Source organism: Arvicanthis niloticus, chromosome 13 (assembly GCF_011762505.2).
Source record: "Arvicanthis niloticus isolate mArvNil1 chromosome 13, mArvNil1.pat.X, whole genome shotgun sequence".
Lineage (NCBI taxonomy): Eukaryota > Metazoa > Chordata > Mammalia > Rodentia > Muridae > Arvicanthis > Arvicanthis niloticus.
Window position 1 is genome coordinate 32,251,793 of NC_047670.1, and position 15,516 is coordinate 32,267,308.

Genomic DNA, 15,516 nt, shown 5'->3' on the forward strand with positions numbered 1-15,516 from the left:
CAGGGGCTTGTCAACTGCACCCGGCTGCCACGCGCACCTGGGACGGCTGCCAGTCCTTGGGCTGTACTTGGGAGGCGTGGGGCGGGCTCCTCTGCAACTGGAGCGGGGCGGGGATGCTGGAGAGGAGGAGGAGGAAAAGTGGGGGTCTGTCTCCCCATCTCCCGCCCCCGCCGCCACCTTTGGCTTTATAATTGGCTCTCGCAGCGGTTTCTTTCCTCTTATCTGATCCTGGGTGAGAGGCGAGGGGAAGGAAGCTCTGTAGGACAGGAGGCGACGACGGGAGAGGGACAAGGAGAGGACAGGGTGAGAGACAGGAAAAGGAAGCTAATTAAGAAAGGGTACTCTGAGGAAAGCGAGCCAGGGCAGTGGTCCGCTAAGAACCAGCCGGCGGCTAATCTTCACTAGGCGCCAAGAGGTCCCCAACCTGGGCTGGAACGTTGCCCTGCACAGGTCAGTTCTTCTTTCCCTACTGTTTCCCCCGCTCGGCTTTGCAAAGTTTATAGGTGAAGGAAGAAGGCCAGAGAGAGTCACCTGCAGACGGATGTGATTTCCAGGACGGTTCATTGCACATGTGCTCGCGCGGGATGGCTTAGGGATGAGCTAGGAGATCGTGCACCCAGATAGATGCTTGTCTGCGCTCCACAGGGCAGGGAGAGTGACTAACTGGCGTGTGGACAGCAAAGGAGCCCTCCATTTCTCTCTGGGGATCCCTCCTTCCCACGGTGTCTGTGTGCGGTGGGCGCTGGGCTGGAATGAGCTGCATTTGGCAGCTCGGTAGTGGTGGCTCCAGCAAGTTCAATTGGTAAAGGCTCAGAGAGCTGTTGGGAAGCGCCGTGTACGCATACAGAGCAACGTTGTTTAGATTCTATCTAGTTGGCAGTAGATTGGGATACCAGTCCTTTGGAGACAGCTCACCCAAGTATTCATTGTACTGTTGCTGCACATCGGGGCATCTGTGGACCAGGCTCTGCACGGAAAGGGGAGTAGCCAGGGAAAGCTCATAGACAGTTGAATGCTACCAAACTCCTAGTGTTGCTGCTTTGAGAGAAATCACTAAACTAAGCTACTGCAGGAACCTTCTTCACTTTATTTTTTTTTCTTTTATTTTTGCGAATTCCTCTCTGCTTTAAGTCTTCTGGCATTCTGCTTGCTGGGCATCCGAGGCATCTGCACAAGTCGGGCTTTAGCATATAGTGTGCTCAGGCAGAAGCAGGGCTAGGTTAGGCTCCTCTTTCAAGAGGAGACCCGTGATTCTTCAGAGTAACCTTAGTTACCAAGGTTTGGAGTTACTATGCAAACTTGGTGCTGAGTTCTTGGGTACTCAGTCTTGTGCTGGAGAGCTCAGGGTTGCTTAGCCTAGGTCCAGGAGAGCTGTCAGCTTGCCCTGAAGAGCACCTCTGAAGACGCTTGCTTACACGCAGTTCTCCCAGTGGTCTGAATCCCTCTCCCACTCGCCCACCGCCCCTCGCCCTCGCCCTCGCCATTGCGGGGGTGGGGGGGTGAGGGGAGGGGGGAATGGCTTCTAGACCTGCCTGAAGTTCCAAGAAAGAAAGATTTATTTATTTAGGCAGGGTCGTATGTAGCTCTGGCTGGTCTGAAAGTTTTTTTTTTCAGAATGGAGGAAGACCTTGAGCTGACATTCTTTCGGTCTCTACCTCCCAAGTGCAGGATTGCAGGTGTGTGTGAGCCACCGCCAGGGCTTTGACTTTGCTGGAAGCCTTGCAGAGTTCTCTGCTGGTGGCAACTGTTGAAGTGGAGGAGGAAAGGTAGGAAGAGAAATAGGAGTAAGCCCTCTGTCACACCATGGTTAGGAGAAAGAAAAATGAGATTTCTCAATCCTCAGTTACTGGAGGTCCTGGCCTCAGCTTCTACCAAGGGCCAAAGGGCAGTTCTTTACAGGGTGGAGTAGCACACAGGCTCAGGGTGGTTGTACTGAGGGGACTGGGTGTTTTGTTGCTGATGAGGGACTCCAGCTCTGCAGGAACCCCACTGTGACATTAGAGATGGGTGGATGAGTGGATGGACAGACAGATGGAATTTAGATTTGAAGTTCAGAGAATAACACCGAGCAGGTTTTGTTGAATCTGGACCCAATGCCAGATTTGTGAATAAGTCTCTTTGGTGGGTTTTTGCTTGTTTGTTTTGTTATTTATTTTGCTGTGACAGGTTGTACCCTGACAGGCCTGGAACTCGTCATGTAGCCCCAGCTGGCTAGGGACTCTAAGATTATCTTGCCTTAGTTCCCCAAGTGTTGGTATTACAGGCACACACCACCACGCTTGGTTCCTTGTTAGTGTTGTAAACAGTTTATTTGATAATCATTTCACAAAGGATACAATCCACACATTTAGAGTGTGCATAATTCAAGAGCTTTTAGTATATTTAAAATGTGTAGTCCACATCCCAAATTAAGAATTATTTTAGGTTTCTGGAGACATGGTTTGTTGGTTAAGAGCACCCGCTGCTCTTCTAGAGAGGGTCTGACTTTGGCTCCAAGCAGGGACACCTGGCAGCTCATAAATACCTGTAATTCCAGCTCCAGGGGATCTGACTGTCTTTTCTTGTCTCCATGGACATCTGCATGCATGCTCACACACACATACACACACACACACACACACACACACACACACACACACACACCACCACCACCACCACCATCACCACACCAAATACGCATATATTTTTTAAAAACTCTGAAAAGAAATAGAACGTTTTTAGTATTTCCAAAAGAAAACCCATACCTCTGGACAGTAACTTCCCAATTCTTCCTGGCCTGTCACCCAGTCTCAGTTGATTTCACATAAATGGAATTATACTGCATAAGTCCTTTGTGATTGATTTTTTTCATCTACTAAGACACCTTTAGGCTTTACCCATGATACATAGGGTATCTTTTTAGTCTTTTAATAAATACTGGGCACTTCCTTCTTCTGCCTGAGGATCCCTGAACCAGGATAATCCTGAACCTCCATTGTAGCCCTGACCTCCAACAGGTCCATTTGAAAGGACAGGAGCCACCCTAGTGAGGCCTCTTAATAATTAATTCTCTGGGCAGGATTCCTTGGAACCTGTCAGTGTTCCTGGAGTAGTTTTGGATGGCTCCCAGGGTTCAGGATGGATGGGAGGAGCGTTTTGGCCCTGGTCCTGGCCCTCTCACAGTCCAGCTGAAGATTTCAGAGAAGTCTCTAACTTCCATGCTTTTCAGAATCGTCCACGGCTGTCCTCCAGGATAGGTTGAGCAGACTAGAGTCTGAAGAGCAAGTCTGGGAAGTCCTCAACCTCTTAGGAAGACCCCACAGGGCACATTTCCCTTTAAATCTTACTTCCCAGTGTCCCCCCACTAAAACACAAGAATCATTTCCCTGTTTCTTTTCTTTTGGCCTGGTTGTAGCCAACATTCTCCTCAGAGATGTGACTTCAGCTTTGCAGTCACTCTCCATCAAATTCAGCCAAGTGACCGCTGTTTTCCTGGCCTGCAGAGTGTAACTGACAATTTCTCTAAGTCGCCTTGAATCACTGCACGCTGGGGCTGTGCTGTTGAGCACCACTGAGCTAACACTTTATCTGGGATTGTGGCACTGGTGCAGGAGACACTAAATGATTTCAGGGAGGGGCTGGCAGTGGAGGGGATAGGAAGGACGTTTAAAGGGAAGCAACCAGCGATGACTTTTGTCTCAGAAAATATGTCCCTGAGAGTGATGGATGTCAAGATGTCAAGGAAATAATCATTCTTGTTCACTGCTTATATACATATAAAGAGGAACAAGGGTTCAGTGACTCCTCTATACATCACGCTTTGAGTGTAGGCTGCTTCCTGTTCTCATGGAGATAATGGGGACAATGACCTTCCTCTCTCTTAATGATCTCTCTCTCTCTCTCTCTCTCTCTCTCTCTCTCTCTCTCTCTCTCTCTCTCTCACCCCCTCTCTCTGTGTGTCTGCCTCGCTCTTTCTTGCTCTTGCTTCCTCCCTCCCTCTCTCTCTTTCTCTCTCTGTCTCTAAGTCTGTCTCTCTTTTTTTGCTTTCGTTCCTCCCCTCTGTGTGTGTGTATCTGCCTCTTTCTTTCTTGCTCTTGTTTCTCCTCCCTCCCTCCCCTTCCTCCTCCTCTTCCTCCCTTCCCCCTCTCCCTCCCTCCCCTTCTCTCTCTCTTTCTCTTGTGTGTGTGTGTGTGTTAGAAGCTGTATTACTCAGCTTTCTGTCACTAGAACAAAATACTTGAAACGATTATAAGGAGAAAGCTGTTCTTGGTTCACGGTTGAGGTCTTGTCCAGATGATGAGTTTGGCTCTGACGCTCTGGGCCTGTGGCAGGGCAGGACATCAACTTGACGCATGCAGTGGAACAAAATCATTTACATTGTGTACAAGGGAGAGAAATGAGAGGAGGGGAAAGGGGTGTCTCTGGGAAAGCCTTTCTGTAGACCCCTTAGATTTTCTACCCCATCCTAGAGGGTGGGGCCTTTAAATATATTGGTCCTTTGGGTGACATTTATAACCCAAAGTATAACAGAAATATCGGCACATTCTGAGTATTTATTCCTTTCTCTGTAAACACACACACACACACACACACACACACACACACACACACGCACGCACGCGCACACACACACACATACATACACACACACAAATCTTCCTATTACTTTGGGACATAAATACAATTTCCTTTATAGCCACTGAACTCCAGGGAAACATGGTACCCCCCCTGGGGGTCACAAATCTAGCAAGTGACAGGGAGATTATTAAGAAAAGGCTGGTGGGTCTCAACCCATATCCTTTCGGACACTTTATCCACCAGTTTCTCTGCTGGGGTGGGGCAGTGGGTATGTGTGCTCACCCAGTGGGGATGGTGTAAGCTGAGGCCAAGTGCATTGGTAGCTGAAGCAGAGAGACGGTGGGAGGCAGGAGAATCTAGGGACTTCTGAAGCTGACTTCAGAATCTGGTTGACAAAGCTGGTCCGTTTTTCCCCCCTCTCTCTCTCCTGCTTCTTTGTCTTCGTGTCTTCTTTTTTTTTCCTCTTAAAATCTTCTATACTTTCTTTCTTTCTTTCTTTCTTTCTTTCTTTCTTTCTTTCTTTCTTTTTTGTGTGTGTTTTGGCTCTATTATTGTGACTAGAAAGGAATCTCTGTGGGGCGTCATGAGAGCCAAGGGTGCGGTTGAAGTGTGAGTCTTAGAGACTCAGATTCCCCCAAGGTTGAAAAATTTAAATCTGTTGCATCTCCACAACATTTTCTCTCTTTCCCTCCCATCTTTTCTGCATGTGATGTGTATGCATGAGCTTGTGGGTGAACATATGCCATGTCCCCATGTGGGGGTCCGAGGTCATGTTTTTGGTGTTAGTTCTCTCCTTTCACTGTGGGTTTGAACTTAGGTCTTCATGCTTGCATGACACACTTTTACCCGCTATGCAGCCTTGCATCCCCTCTCCTGCTTCCTTTTAAGACAGGACCACACTGCATGACCAGCTGCCACCGCCTATGATGTAACTATTACTAGCCTTGAACTCACAGCCACCCTCTTGTCTCTGCCTCCCATGTGCTGGGATTACAGGCATGAGCCACTGTGCCTGATTCTAAACCAATTGCCATGTTGCACTTTTCTGTTAATGGCCGCTGAAATTACCCTGGCAGATTTCCCTAAGGGGAGTGGTACCAGACTCTTTCTCACTAGAATTGGCTTGAGCTGCTTGTGAACACTGTTGTAGAGGGAGGCCAGCCTTTGCCAGAGGTCTGTGTGGGTGGCCAGGAACCCTTTATTAAAGATGTGTTCCTAGATGACTTTTTGTCTTTGCGTTTTTTGGAGAAGAGCACACACTGAATTGAGACTTAAAAAACAATGAATTTGATTGCCTATCTTTCTCTCCAGCTCAGCATCTTGCCATGTACTGTCACTGTGCTAAGTATTCAAAACACAGTATTGCATAATGCACTTCTGAAAGCATAAATGCAATTGACAGCTACAGTTCAGTGATAGGCACATGGCTTGGGAAATAAAGGTTAGCATCTTAGGCACCAGGGGAGAGCCATCCACCTCTCAGCGGGAGGACCAGGGAAGCCTTTCTGAATGGAGATGTCTAAGGTGAGAAGTGAAGTTGGTCCTCTACTTAGGACAGATGTTTGATTAAGATAAGCTCTACTTCCTTGGTGCAGGAGTTCTGTCAGTCCTTAGAAGCGGGAGCAGAGGGGAGATGAAAGCCAGACAATGGAACATTCTTGTATCAAGTAGCTGTCACTACTTTGCTGTGCTTCTGGGATGGCTCTTCTGTCTCAAAACTTACACATCTAGTTTAAGAGTGTTGAAGCAGGTGTGTGTGTGTGTGTGTGTGTGTGTGTGTGTGTGTCTACATTTGTATGAGTGAGTATGTGCTCAGAAGTGAATAACCATGGAGATCAGGAGTCAGTCTTGTGTATCCCTCCTCAGGAGTCATCCACATTTACTTTTGTCTGAAATAAGGTCTCTCTCTCTCTCTCTCTCTCTCTCTCTCTCTCTCTCTCTCTCTTTTGGTTTTTCGAGACAGGGTTTCTCTGTGTAGTCCTGGTTGTCTTGGAACTCATTCTGTAGACCAGGCTGGTCTCAAACTCAGAAATCTGCCTGCCTCTGCCTCCAAAGTGCTGGAAATAAAGGTGTGCGCCACCACTGCCTGGCGAGATAAGGTCTCTTATTGGCGTGAAGCTCACCAATTACACTAGCTTGGCTTGTCAGTGGGCTCCAGGAATCCTCCATTCTCTGCCTACCCAGCATGGAGAATGGAAATGCATACTACTATGCATTTCTTATGTGGGCTCTGGGGGCTAGTGCACAGAGAGCCTTGTGTTTGTGTGGCAAGCACTTAACCTACTTAGCTATTTCTCCAACTCTTACCATAGCTGCATGTCTGAGGCTCTTGTATAAAGGAATAGCTCATAGGACCATTGCTAACTTCATAGAAGGAATTAGCAAAAAGTGGTGGTTCTGGACATCCCCCATGCTATTGGAAGGAGGCAGTGTGCTCTCCTCAGGACCATCTAGCCCCGAGGCTCACATCTGACAGGTGACTACTAATTTCAAGTGCTGTTTGCCTGAAGCCAATTGTAAGTCATTCAACATAATTGCTTTTGAACTGGACATGCATCATGTCTGATCACCCATTGATAATTAATCAGTATTTATTGCTGATTATACGTATTGAATTTGTTAAGTTATGGGTTAAAAGGCCATCTGAAGTCTTTCAGTATCAATATCTAGAAAGGTAAAAGCATCTCTAAGGCCACCAAGCCAGCTGGGAGTTGCTGTTTCTTGGGAGCCTAGTTGATGGTGCCACCCATAGAACCTTTTCTTTAGACCCCAATGAGATCTGTTGCTCTTGGTAAAGCTTTCCTCATGAAGGAGGAAGGGCAGTCCTTTGGCATTTTGTGATCAACATTGTGATGGTTTAGCTTTAACTGGTAGCTCAACCTAAATCAGAGGGATTTACTGAGAAATAACAAGACCAGATTGGCCTGTGGGAGTGTGAGGATTCATCTTTTTTTTTTTTTTAATGTGTATGTGTGTATAGCATGCCTGTTCATGTATGTTTCCATGCTTGTATGCTTGTGTGTGTGTGCATGCATGTGTATGCCTGTGTTTGTGTGTGTGCATGTGTAAATAATAGGTCTAAGACTGACTTTAGACATATTCCTCTATCGTTCTCTACCTTGCATATTGAAGTAGGGTCTCTCACTTGAGTACTAATGTTGTTGCTTTGGCTGCTCAACATACTCAGCTTACTCTGGCAATCTACTGTCTCTCCTTCTCCCCAAGACAGGATTAAAGGCCACTGTCTTACTCTCTTAGCCCTCATGTGAATGCTGGAAGTCTGGTCCTTACACTTGCCAACCAATTTCCCAGCATGCCATCTCCTCAGCTTAGGGTCCCTGTCTTAAACAAACAAACAAGCAACACAACACAACCCAACAACAACAACAACAACACCCAACCGATGGCAACAGACAAATAAGCAACAAAGGCATGCTGACAAGCAAACAAACTGACAAAATCTTAAGAACAAACAACATCGGAGAATTGAGGAGGACATCTTGAATATCATTTCATCACCCAGATTGTGACCCAAGTTTTCTAACAGAGGAAAATCAACTCTTCTCAGTGTCAGACTTGGAATTCGCATCAGTCCAAACCTTTTTTTTAGAAGGTGCACCAAACAATCTAGTTTTATCTTCTGCATGAAGGCTTTTTAAATATATGAAGACATTTGTTACATACTTCTTAGTCTTAGTTTTTTGGGGGGCCTGAAATATGCCCAAATCTCTTCATTCCTCCCGCCCTTCTTTGTCCAAACTTGTCCATGACAATTGCAAAGCCTTTTTGCTTAAGAAGCCTGTGAATGGCTCTTGGGTGAGCTAGCTCACGTGGTCAGAAAGCTGATCGCTTGCCACCTTCCTGGAGTTCTAGCTGGAGAATGATAGAAATGGAGAGGAATGTGATCTGTCTAAAGCAGTTTGAACAGGCAAGTGATGGCTGCCTTCATAATTATCTGGATCTTCAGCTTAAGCCTTTCTGCCAAGTCAGTCTTACATCTATGAGGGAGATAGAAGGTTCTTTGTTCTTCTTCTTCCTCCTTTAGCCCCCGTTTAGGCGGTAAAATCACTGCTTATCACTGTTTCCTTTTCCTTTCCATTAATCTATTGCCCAGGGGCTAAAGTTAGAACTTTTAAAGTGCTATTATATGGCGATCATCTTTCTTTTTAAATTAATTTTTTTTTTTTTTTTTTTAAATCAGCATGCTAGGTAATGTTTCTAATTTTTTAAAAATTTACTTATTCATCTATTTTATGTATATGAATGCTCTGTCTTCATGCACATCAGAAAGGGGAATCAGATCCCATTACAGATGGTTGTGAGTCACTGAGTGGTTGCTTGGGAATTGAACTCAGAACTTCTAGAAGAGCAGTCAGTGTTCTTAACCATTGAGCTACCACTCCGAGGTAATTAATGTCTTTCTGCATGACATTTCAATACTTCTTTTGTAGCTCCTCATCACACACCCTTATATTCCCACTGGTCCCCTTCTTCCCCAGTTCCCTTCTTCTGCCTTTTTGTCACACAGATTTTTATCACCCTCCCCCACCTCTTCTTCTTCTTCTTCTTCTTCTTCTTCTTCTTCTTCTTCTTCTTCTTCTTCTTCTTCTTCTTCTTCTTCTTCTTTTTGTTTTGTTTTTAGAGACAGGGTTTCTCTGTGTAACCCCGGGCTGTCCTGGAACTCACTCTGTAGACCAGGCTGGCCTCAAACTCAGAAATCCGCCTGCCTCTGCCTCCCAAGTGCTGGGATTAAAGGCATGCACCACCACTGCCTGGCTTATCCACCCTTCTTAAGACATCTTTTCACATTTCATGGCTCCCTCTCTGCATTGGTTAGTTTTACCCATATTACATCCTCCACACATACATATAAAAATTAAAATCTAGTTTTTTGGGTATATTAATTTGTCTTTCTGCATCTACAATTAATACTTAACAGAGTTAATGTTAATACTTAACAGAGTATTTTCCTGTTCCATTTATTTTCCCCACAAATGTCATGATTTTATTTTTCCTTACAGATGAATAAAATTCCACCCTATGATAACCTTCCCAGGGATAGACAGTATCTTATTGATATCGTTGGCAAAGACACATAGAATGATTGACATGCGGCCATCTTGGGCTACCATTCCGTCCTGCTTCATATTTCTTGTAGCTTTGCACTTAGCTTGTTAATGGAATCGTGAGTTCCATAAGCGGAACATATGGTGTGAGGCTTTGTACCTTCTTTAGCACCAAGGACTCCATCTCGGTTATATAGCTGGGCTCTCCGTAAGTGTCAGGAAGATAATTCCAGAGCCATAAATAACTGTCTCTCTCAGATCCTGTGTCAGCAGCATCTGTGTGTAGCAGGTGGCTAAGAACAATTCTGTTTAAGTTTGTAGGGTTTATTTTGTAAATCAAACCATGATTTGTGGGAATACTCTTCAAGATTTAGTTGTGTATATGTATAAGTCTTGGCAAGCGATGTAATTATTGAATAAATATTTGAAGGAATTTTGATAAAACCGGCTGTATGCTAAGCTGAGAATTTTTTGCATGCTTGTAAGCACTGGATAATGGCTTCACTTGGGTCTTTGCTCCTTATTAAACCTAACTACACAAATGAGAATTGCTAAAACAAATACACAAACTAGAAGCAGGCTGAATGATCACTGATAGGAATGCTTGGAGACTGTTTGCAAGGTTATGATAATATTTTGATTACACTCATGCTATGCATTGTTAACTCTCCCGAGTTTGATTTGCACCTTCTGATTTCAGAATTAAGTAGCCATCTCTGACATGGTATTTTTAAGAAGAAAGAAAAAAAATGAAAGCAGAGTTTTATTTGTTTATTCAGACTCTTGGGCAAAGTTTCAACAAATGAGGCTTTGACATTTTTTGGGTAAATTTTAAAATATCTCATTGCACTTAAATAGAAATTGAGACTTTTCTTGTCTTTACTTCTTTGTCCAAAAGTTTGGTGACTTGGCAGAAAAGCTTGGGAAAATTAAGATTCTATTTCTTCCAATATGCCATTGCTCATCCTAAGTTAAACAACAGAAGGAATTTAAAGACAGGCTTTGCGTGCAAACTTTAGTTCCCTTCCTATAAATAAAGCCAGTTCTCCCAAACTGTTAAGAGGAGTGTAGATACTTAACTAGCTGAATGATTTGAAATGTGTTAACTTCCAGTGCCACATGTCAATTATTGTCATGTAACACCTGGACACAAGAACTGCAATGCTTTGATTAAAAGACAAAAGGCTCTTAGAGTTAGAATAGACTCACGTGATTTCATGCAAATAACCAGGTATCAGAGGAGAAGGGAATAGGGATAGGGGAGGGACTATGTGAGGGGGGACAACAATCAGGATGTAAAGGAAAAAAAAGACATAAGACAGATGTGGTCAGTTTCCTGCCTTGTTTACTTGAAACCTAGAATTACCATGTTTGGGGAAGGAATTCTTAAGAATGGTCACTTCATTTGAGAAAGAGATTTAGTGGATACTTTTCTGTTCATGTGATGGGCAGATCCATAGATCATTAGCTGATTGATGACTATATTAATCTGTGGAGGCCGAGGCTGCCTGCTGGAATTTTCTCAAGTCCTTGCACACAAGGACTGCTCAATCTCTTCAAATTAGTGTTCTAACTTGAAGTAAATTAATTCAAGCTGAAATGCTATATAGACAATACCACTCAACATTCTGCCTCTTCTCTGATTTCTTTATGAATGAATTACACAAGGAGAAACATTCTGCCTCTTCTCTGATTTCTTTATGAATGAATTACACAAGGAGAATAGTTATATTTTCTTCCAGACACACTGTATAATTCTGACATAAGGCCAGAATACTGAGTTTGAAGGGTGGGTCAGTTATATTACTTTGATAGTTCATAGAATTATTGTTTATTATTAATTTTGAAGACAAAGACTCATGTAACTCAGACTAGCCTCAAGTCTGCTCCTTAGCAGAGGGGAGCCTTGAACACCCATGCTTCCAGCTTCTGCTTGCCCAGTGCTGACACTGAAGAATTGTACTACCACACCAAGGGAGATTTATGTTATACTGGATTTCCTGAAGTAACTCTTGGGTTAAAAAGGGAATGACAGCTTCTGTGATGCTGTCCATACATGTTCAGTGGCAAAGGAAGAACAGTGCCATATTAATGAAGGATTAAACAAAACAATAAAAGAAGAACAAAAAGAACTTCTTGCTATCAAACCAAAGTAAAACCAGAAAATGATGAATGATAAATGTAAAGATAAGCTGAAAAACAAAGCAATGAACTTGACAAATTAGCAGAGCCTTGCTCCCAAAAATTTCAAATTGGACACGTCCTTTTTATCCATTTTTTTTTTTGGTCAAAACACACTGATTTTGTGATTATAAGTGGAAAAGAAACAGTTGGAGCTGAGACAGTGCCGCAGCACACTAGCAAACATGGACATCCATACACGGAGAAAAAAATCATGTGGAGACGTCTAAACCTGAGCCAAGAAGTGGGAAATTGAAGTAGATCTAAAATGAGAGAAAAAGAGAAACTGGGAAAAGTTGTCCTTGAATCAGTATCAGGAAGGAAAGCAGGGTCATTGGATAGGACAAAGATAACATTAGGACACGTTCTAGCTTTTCATATGAAGCCAGAATAATCGTGACACCAAGATTACTCAAGAAAACTATAAGTCAACCTTGGTTATTGACATAGCTTGCAAATTTAGTGGCACATATTGTACTTAGTGTACAAATGATACTAAGTTAATGCAATAAAGGTGAGTGGGCCTGGAAGGAATCTCCCCAGAGGAGATTTTGGACTGGGAATGTCTGATTGGCAGCTGTTGAAAGAGGTTCTGTGGTGAGCCAATGCACCAATGGGCGGCACAAATTCAGTCCAGGACTAAATTCTGGCACCAGAACTCTCTGTGCAGGAGGCTCACACATATGGCTAGAATCTTGAGATCCTTGAGATGAATCATTGTTCTAATCTTGCCTCATGGGGATCTGGTTTAGTCTTCAAAACCTTGGATGCTAAGTCACTGTTAGGAGAATTTGGATAAAGCACTTAGTAGCAAAGAAAGGGCTAGCTCCCAAGTGGAGATGCAAACTGAGACCATCTCCTGGATCTCCTAATGTGTGTTGAGCAATCCTAAGAGAAGTTACTTTGACAGCATGCAATGCTGCTCCAGGAGAACAGAGGGCCCTTCGTGTGATCCCCCTTTGTGTGATCACTAAAGTATTTATTCATTCTGGGCAGCCTGTGATAAGCAGTTGCCTTCCTCAATGGCAGTTTCAGTTGGGGGTAAGGACCCCATTATTAGCATCATAGCCTTTCTCTCCCCTGCAAGTGTCTCAGGAGACAACGTTGCAAACAGAAAGTCTCCTCCTTTATTTCCAGTCCCCTGGTAAAAAGGTACCAGAATACATCACAAAAAAGAATGTCCCTGGAGGGTCTGGAAGAAGCCAGAAAAGCAAGATGAGCTCTATGGCTCAAAATGGGAAGAAAATTCTCAGTATAGTCCTGACTCAGATCCAAGTGACCCTGATATTCCTCTTCCAACAACACTCAGCTGAGCCTTCAGGTCATTTGTGGCTGCCACTAACAAGGCTATGTCCCAAGAATATAACATTAAGAAACTCCTCTAAGCAGGTCATGGGGCTTTCGTGTCAATAGTCACTACCCGATGGTTGCACTGGCCTCCTAGCTATCTACAGCTTTTATAGACTCAGAGAGGACTTCTAGGGACCGTATCTTTCACTTAATGAAGTTTTTTTTTTCCAGAGTTGATGAAAAATTATCTTTTAACCAGCCTCTAGCCTAGAGCCTAGTTGTTATGTATTCACTAGATTAGATCTACTACAAAGATTGAGCTAGCATCTTTCAGAAGAGGAACATTCAGGCCAGAAAAAAGTATCTTGAGAGCAACTTAAAAATACCTGAGGCTCAATAAGCAAGATGTGTTGTATTAAGCACTCATGTGTCAGAGACTCTTCCTAAGCTTTGTAAACTGGAAGATTAAAACGGGTGACTCTTACTAATTTCCTGATATGGCAGGGATTTTTCTCCAGTTATTCTCCTATCAAAGACCTCAGAGTAGAAATACTAGAGAAATTTTAAACTCAGCATGGTGGCTTACACCTGTATCCCTGGCATTTGGGATGTTGAAGAAAGAGGATCAAGGTCAGCCTGGGTTTCATATTGGGTCCTTAAAAAATGAATTAAAGCAAGGCAGAGATGGTATATACCTTTAATCCAAACACCCAGGAAGCAGATGTAGGTGGAAGCCAAACTTGTTTACAGAGTAAGTTCTAGGATAGCTAACGCTATACAGAGAAACCCAAACTCTTGTTTTTCATTTGAAGATGAAGGACAACTAAGATGGGCTAGAGATTTGGCTCAGAGGATAAGTGTGCGTGTAGAGTTTAGCTCCCTGCACCCACACAGGGCATCTCCCAAACACCTGTAAATTAAGCTTCAGGGAATCAAACACCCTCTTCTGGTCTTCAAGGGTAACTGCACACTAGTGGCATATGCTCACACACACACACACACATATGTATAAATAATATAAAAAATTCTTAGAAAATACCAGTTTTGCTCTTCGAGAAAATTATGACAAATTCTAGTATGGAGTCATCTTTATTTAAAAATCACAATTTGGTATCTTTAATTGACTTGACATGATTTTGGCCTTTGCAGACATCCATCTACAGTAGAGAACACACAGGCAATTTAAAGCTTAAGACATTCAGCAGTTCATTGGCATATAGTTCATTGCCTTTAGTTAGTCTCCTAGGAGCTGAAGGGATGGAGTCTTCTCCTACTGTCTGTTTTTGTCCAAAAATATAAATGACTGAAGGATCAAATGGAGCATCACTAAATATGTTAGAGAAAACTTTTTCAAGGATGTGGCAGCATCTGTCATTTATACTTCAAAATGGTCTGGTCAGATAGCCAGGGCCACCACAGTCAGGTGAAAGTTTTAAAAAGTAATTGTCTTTTCTATGTCTATAGTGTAATGACACATTAATCCCATTCCCATCAAAATAATTCATTAGAATGAAAGATAAAGAAGAAAGATATGGTGAAGGTTATTTGGCACTAATCTTTTAAAAAAAACTTTATTAAGGTATAATTCACATGTCATGTTATATCATCTTCTTATTTTAAGTGCACAATTTGTCAAGTTTTAGTAGAGTCATGTGGACTGTGAATGTCATCACCACAAATACATTTTAAGGTAGCATCCATTTTAAATTAACTTTCGGAATTATGGGTTTCATTATACTGGTTCATTCATAAATATCATGTATTTTGTTTGTATTTGTTTTTTTTGTTGTTGTTGTTGTTTTTGTTTTTTGTTTTTAGAGACAGGGTTTCTCTGTTAGCCTTGGCTGTCCTGGAACTCACTCTGTAGACCAGGCTGGCCTCGAACTCAGAAATCCGCCTGCCTCTGCCTCCCAAGTGCTGGGATTAAAGGCGTGTGCCACCACTGCCCGGCTATTTTGTTTGTATTTGTACACTCACTCCCATGTTCTTCTCACCTCTTCGTGATGGTCTTCCCTGCCCCCCACATCCTAGGTATGTTAGGTTTTGAGGCAGGATCTCACATAAGCTCTCCTCGTGATCTTTCTACTTCCACTTCCCAAGTGCCGGGGCTGTAGCTGTGTACCACCACTCCTGCCTATGGACTAAACAAAGGAAAACAACCAAAAAAAACCAACAAAAACATGAGTCCAAACTATACCTCAACCTAACTACGAGCAATGTACTTAAGGTGAAATTGTGAAGTTTTGCTGATAAAACAAAACAAAAAAACAGTTTATGAAGTATGGAAGAAGAAGAGGAGGAGAAGGAGGAAGGGGGAAGAATAAGAAGAAGCATTAGTTACAAGTGTATTTAACACAAGAAATACGATTGAAAAAAGATGTAAAAGTAGCTCCTATTAATCTAGCCTGTTGTGTCATTACAA

General features: G+C 43.2%; 1 protein-coding gene across 3 annotated transcripts in view; it reads left to right on the plus strand.

Annotated features, from left to right (window-relative positions):
- Positions 1-143: 143 nt before the first annotated feature.
- Positions 144-15,516, plus strand: part of Col14a1 (collagen type XIV alpha 1 chain) — a 207,977-nt gene continuing 192,604 nt past the window's right edge. For 2 of the 3 annotated variants that reach the window (XM_034516485.2, XM_034516486.2), the window contains exon 1: positions 144-450. The gene's annotated coding sequence lies outside the window, so the exon portion shown is untranslated. The remainder of the gene's footprint in view (positions 451-15,516) is intronic. The other variant, XM_034516484.2, reaches the window with a different exon arrangement.